The following is a 6,206-nucleotide window of genomic DNA, read 5'->3' as shown; positions in this document are numbered from 1 at the left end:
GTTGCTTCACCCAAGCAGTTTACCTTTGTGTCTGTTTTACTTCAGTAATGAATTAAACCTTGCCTTTCTTCTCCCTTTTTAGTAGAATTTATTAGATTAGATTCTCTACAGTGTGGAAACAGGCCCTTCGGCCCAACAAGTCCAAACCAACCCTCCGAAGAGTAACCCATCTGGACTCATTTTCCTCTGACTAATGCACCGAACACTATGGGCAATTTAGCATGGCCAATTCACCTGACCTGCACATCTTTGGACTGTGAGAGGAAACCGGAGCACCAGGAGGAAAGTGCAAACTCCACACAACAGTCGCCCAAGGCTGGAATCAAACCTGGGACCCTGGTGCTGTGAGGCAGCAGTGCTAACCACTGAGCCACCATATTTGATAAATAAATGTGCACAGCACCATAGGTTGTACACAGTGGTCTAATAATGTGATATTCTTCTTGTTTTTAAGGATATTGAGAGAGAATATTGTGATGAAATTCGAAAGAGTGTTTGGCCACTTTAAGTTATTTCTGAATTTAAAGTACAGCCCCAGCTGCCGGAATACAGAACAGCTAAGAGACTGGATATTCCATGGATACCTGAGTTTTCATTTCTGTTTGACAACAATTCAAATTTCACCAATTAATTTAAATTATGCTCAGGATACTAAAAGAATTTGAATTTATTGTATTGACAATGTCGGACAAATGAGAGGAACAATGTTGGGGGTATTAAAAACTTAGGCATTTTAAAAACTGGTCAGAGCAACTGCCATTGAGATAACACCATCTGAAGAAATAAACATCTTGCTCTCAAAGAAATCTCCGAAGGCACCATCTATCAAAAGGTACCTTTTCTCATAAAAGCAGTAGAAAGTAAGAGGATAACTCAGGGAGAAGACAGCAGAGTTGGAAAGACAGAAGAAAGTAACAGTTTTGGAAGACTGGAAGGAAGACAGCATAAAAGTGTAGGACTTAAGTTATTGTAATGTCTAATAATTGTGTTATCGGAGCAGCATTTGTATAGAGTTGGGGTCAGATAGTAATTAGTTAAGAAAAAGGGGGCTTGGATTTGTTAATAGTTTTCATTTAATGTTCACTATTAGAGTTAGGAAAATAAATTGTTATTTTTTTTATTTAAATAGCAGAAATAGGGGTTTCCTTTAACTCATTCAGATTTTAACAGATTACGAGGCAAGGCAAGCTTTTCTGGATATTTTGGTTCTAATTAGATTAGATTACTTTTACTTTTACTTACAGTGTGGAAACAGGCCCTTCGGCCCAACAAGTCCACACCGACCCGCCGAAGCGCAACCCACCCATACCCCTACATTTACCCCTTACCTAACACCACGGGCAATTTTAGCATGGCCAATTCACCTGACCCGCACATCTTTGGACTGTGGGAGGAAACCGGAGCACCCAGAGTAAACCCACGCAGACACGGGGAGAACGTGCAAACTCCACACAGACAGTCGCCTGAGGCGGGAATTGAACCCAGGTCTCTGGCGCTGTGAGGCAGCAGTGCTAACCACTGTGCCACCGTGCCGCCCACGGGTGGAGGTTTGGGGGTTCGACGGCTGCATTGTAACAATATTCTTAACAAAGCAATATAAAATTGATTTGAACATTTGGGTTATGTTAGTCCATTCAGAACAGAGAATTGGTTCACAATAGATTCTTTGCATAGAAGATATAGTTTCAATAAGTAGAAGTCAAAGGATTCCAAAGTATGCTCCACCAAATCATTTACAAACAGCAAAGGATCAAAGTCACACCTTAGTACCATTGACTACCTCCAACATGAAACAAGTATCAGGAAATTGTAGCCACATACATCTGTATAGTCAGAGGAATAGACACTGTTCTCTGTTGCCAGGCATATGAATGTGCTCTAAAGGTATTTTGATTGGGAAGGAAAGCAAGAGGAGAAGGTGTTAATGATTACAGCAGAGAAGGAAGAACAAAGTTCAGAGGATTCTGATTTGGACATTCCTCAAATCAAATTGGACAGTGAAGAAGTTGTCAAAAATTGGGATAAATTATTGAGTTAGCTTCCACAAGAAAATTGAAATGACCTGAAAGAGTTATTACTATCACATGGGGAGATATGTAGAAATAAATGGGGAAATACTAATCTAATTGTGCATGATGTAGATAAAGGAGATGCTGTTCTGATTAAGTAACATCTTTATAGGCATAACTCTCTAACGTTGGCACAGGTTCAGAAGGAGACAGAGTGCATGCTCCAAGATGGCAAAATCGAAGTGAGTTACAGTGACTGGAGCTGACCCATAGTCATGGTGCGAAAACCAGATGGTACCTAACGGTTATATGTGGACTATTGCAAAGTCACCTCCATTACAAGTTCTGTTGCATATCCAATTCCACGGTTGGAGGACTGTGTTGAAAAAATGGAACAGGCAACTTACATTTCTCAGTTGAACTTGCTCAGAGGCTACCAGCATGTAACTCTGTCTGAGACAGCAAAGGCAATTTCGGCTTTCATAACACCAAATGGATTACATCAGTTCAAAGTCATGCCATTTGGTATGAAAAATGCTCCAGCCACGTTTCATAGATTAACTAATAAGGTCTTTGCCGGATTACCCAATTGTGATGTTTACATTGATGACGTGGTGATTTTAAGCACCATTTAAAAGACATTGGGATGGGTTTATGAATAGGAGGGGTTTAAAGGGATATGGGCCAGCTGCTGGCAGGTGGGACTAGGTTAGGTTGGGATATTTGGTCGGCATGGACGAGTTGTACCGAAGGGTCTGTTTCCATGCTGTACATCTCTATGACTCTATCTATGACTCTATGATTGAAAGTCCCAAAAGCTGTGTTGCTTGCCCAGTGACTGGGTTGAGGATATCCATCTAGGCTATGAGAAACTTTGAGTGGTGGGGGAATGATCCAGTTGTCATAGGTACCAATAATACATGTAGAAAGAGGAAAGAGATTCTGCTGAGGGAATATGAGCAGCTAGGCTCTAAATTAAAAAAGCAGAATCAAAAGGTAATAATCTCCAGATTACTACAGATTATTCTGCCTATTGAGGGAGTGCACCGTAGGTTCACGAGGTCAATTTCTGGAATGGCGGGACTACCTTATGCTGAAAGACTGGAGCGACTGGGCTTGTATATTCTTGAGTTTAGAAGACTGAGAGGGGATCTGATTGAGACATATAAGATTATTAAAGGATTGGACACTCTGGAGGCAGGAAACATGTTTCTGCTGATGGGTAAGTGCCGAACTAGAGGACACAGCTTAAAAATACGGAGTAGACCATTTAGGACAGAGATGAGGAGAAACTTCTTCATCCAGAGAGTGGTGGCTGTGTGGAATGCTGTGCCCCAGAGGGCAGTAGAGGCCCAGTCTCTGGATTCATTTAAGAAAGAGTTGGATAGAGCTCTCAAGGATAGAGGAATCAAGGGTTATGGAAATAAGGCAGGAACAGGATACTGATTAAGGATGATCAGCCATGATCATATTGAATGGTGGTGCAGGCTCGAAGGGCAGAATGGCCTACTCCTGCACCTGTTGTCTGTTGTCTGTTGTCTATTGTCTAAGAGCCACAAGCAAATTGACATAAGGTCAACAAGATTAGAGAGATAAACAAGTGACTCATATTGGTGTGAGAGAAATAGGTTCAAATTCATGGGACATTGGTACCAGAACTGGGGAAGGAGGGAGCTGTACCAATGGGACAGACTCCATCTGAATCATACTGGGATCTTCAGTCTTGGCAAATTGCATAAGTCTGCTGTGGACAGGGCATTAAACCAAAAGTGGGGCAGGGTGAGGTGCAGGGTGTGGGTTCCGTAACGTTGAAAATTATGGAAAAGGTTAAGGTGATGGTGGGGGAAAGGCTCAGCAGAGGTTATTAAAGTTTCCAGAACAAGCAGTACAGAAAAGGGCAGGAAGCTAACTTCAGGCACAGTTAGGGGACAACTGTGAGAAGTAGGGGGCAGTCAACACAGGGCTGAGGGTGTTGCACTTAAATACACGTAGTAAACAACATAAATGTGCGTAAATTGAAACTGGCAGGTACAATGTTGTGGGTATCACCGAGATGTGGCTGCAAGGTGATCAGGCTTGGGAACTAAATATTCAAGGATACATGTTTTATCAATAGGAACCGTAAAGGAGAAAAGACCCTGTGGGAGTTAGGTACAAGCATCTTAGCTGGAGTCAGGCTGAGACAGAAAATTAATAAGGAAATAGAAAAGTCATGTAAGAAAGGCGCTGTTACAATATTCACAGAGTCTTCAATATGCAAGTTGACTGGGAAAATCAGGTTGGTGGTTGATCTCAAGAAAAAGAATTTGTGGAAAGTATAGGAGATGAATTTTCTTTTGGAGCAGTGTGTGGTAGAGCCCACAGGGAGCAGGCAGTTCTGGATTTTAAGATAACGTAATGAGGCAGCCTTGATTAGTGAGCTTAAGGTGAAGGAATTCTGAGTGGGCAGTGACCATAACATGGTAGAATTCAGCCTGCAGTTTGAGAGGGAGAAGACAGAATCTGATGGAACAGGATTACAATTGAGTAAAGGTAACTACAAAGACATGAGGGAAGAGCAGGCCAGAGTTGATTTAAGGGGAGCCTAGCAGAGAAGACGGTGGAGCAGCAATGACAGGAGTTTCTGGGGGGTAATTCAGGAGGCACAGGCAGGCATTCATCTCAAGGAAGAAGAAACATATTAAGGGGAAGACAGGGAATCATGGCCAAGAAGGGAAATCAGGAACAGCATGGATGTAAAAAAAAATACAATGTGAAGATTAGTGGGAAGCTGGAGGATTGGGAAGACTTTAAAAACTAGCAGATAACAACTAAAAAAGCAGTAAAAAAAGGAGGGGTGGGGGAGGAAAGGTGAAATATGAAAGTAAGCCAGCTTGTAATATATGGTTGTGAGAGTGTTTTTTGATATCTAAAAGGTAAAAGAGAGACAAGAGTGGGCATTGGATCACTGGAAAATGAAAAATGAGGCTAGAGAAGTAGTAGTTAGGAACAAAGAAATGATGGAGGAATTTCAGTTTTCACAGTAGAAGACACCAGCGGCATACCAGAACTTCAAGAGAGTCAGAAGGCAAGTGATTGTCATGGCCATCACTAAGGTGCTGGACAAGCTGAAGGAGCTGAAGATGGTTAAATCACCCAGACTAGAGGGATTGCACTCCAGAGTTCTGAAAGAGATATCTGAGCAGATTGTAGATACTCTGACTTAATTCTGCTCTTATACCTTATGGGTTTATGGATTTTTATTTGATACTAGTGACAGTTGTAATGTACACTTTGGATGACCCCTTTTCAAAAAAAGAGGTAGCTTTGTTGACAATTTATTTACATCAACTTATCAAACAAAAAGAAAAATAACATTCGCTTATCTAGAACAGACGATGAATAATCAGGCACACAGAATGAAATTCTCATTTCTGTTATCAAAACTGAAAACTAATTTTTAAATAAAGTATTTACCAGTGAATATTCACAATTAGTGAATATTTACTACTCAATGTTAAACAATTGGCCCAAATAAAGGGGAGAAAACTTGCATAAATATCTGCCCAAGAGCATAATACTGTAATGAATCATTCAAGGCAACACAAGAACTGACATTCCACCTGTCCCAAATGTTATGATGTAGCAATGTTTTTGTGCCTTTGTTGAAGCGAGTGATTGAGTCTGCACATATACTTTAGCTTGTCATATTATAAAATTCTGAACTTTAGTGACTACTCATAGATTGAAAGAATCAGCAGTAATGAATACAGGAATTGAAAGCAATAAATCATGTCTGGGAAAAGAAGGAATTGATGTAACATGTATAAAACTGTTTTGATCTATTCAGTTGCATAACGACATGGTACGGCAACTGCTCTGCCCAGGATCATAAGAAACTACAGAAAGTTATGTGAATAGCCCAGATCATCATTGAAGTCAACCTCCCATCCATGGACTCCTTACACTTCTCGTTGCCACAAAAAGGCTGTCAACGTCATCAAAGACCCCTCTACCTGGGTAATGCCCTCCTACAACATCTTCCTCAGGAAGAAGATACAGAATACACAGGCGAACACGATCAGGAACAGCATCTCCCCTGTTGGTAATAGACTGATGAAAGGACTGTCTAACTTCAAATAATGCTGATCTTGCTTTGTGCTCCTCCTATGCAGTGTAACCTGTGTGCCTCACTCTGTCTAACCACCATATGATCTG

The sequence above is a fragment of the Hemiscyllium ocellatum genome, chromosome 1 (assembly GCF_020745735.1).
Source record: "Hemiscyllium ocellatum isolate sHemOce1 chromosome 1, sHemOce1.pat.X.cur, whole genome shotgun sequence".
In the NCBI taxonomy this organism is placed as follows: Eukaryota; Metazoa; Chordata; class Chondrichthyes; order Orectolobiformes; family Hemiscylliidae; genus Hemiscyllium; species Hemiscyllium ocellatum.
This window is presented reverse-complemented; position numbering follows the sequence as displayed.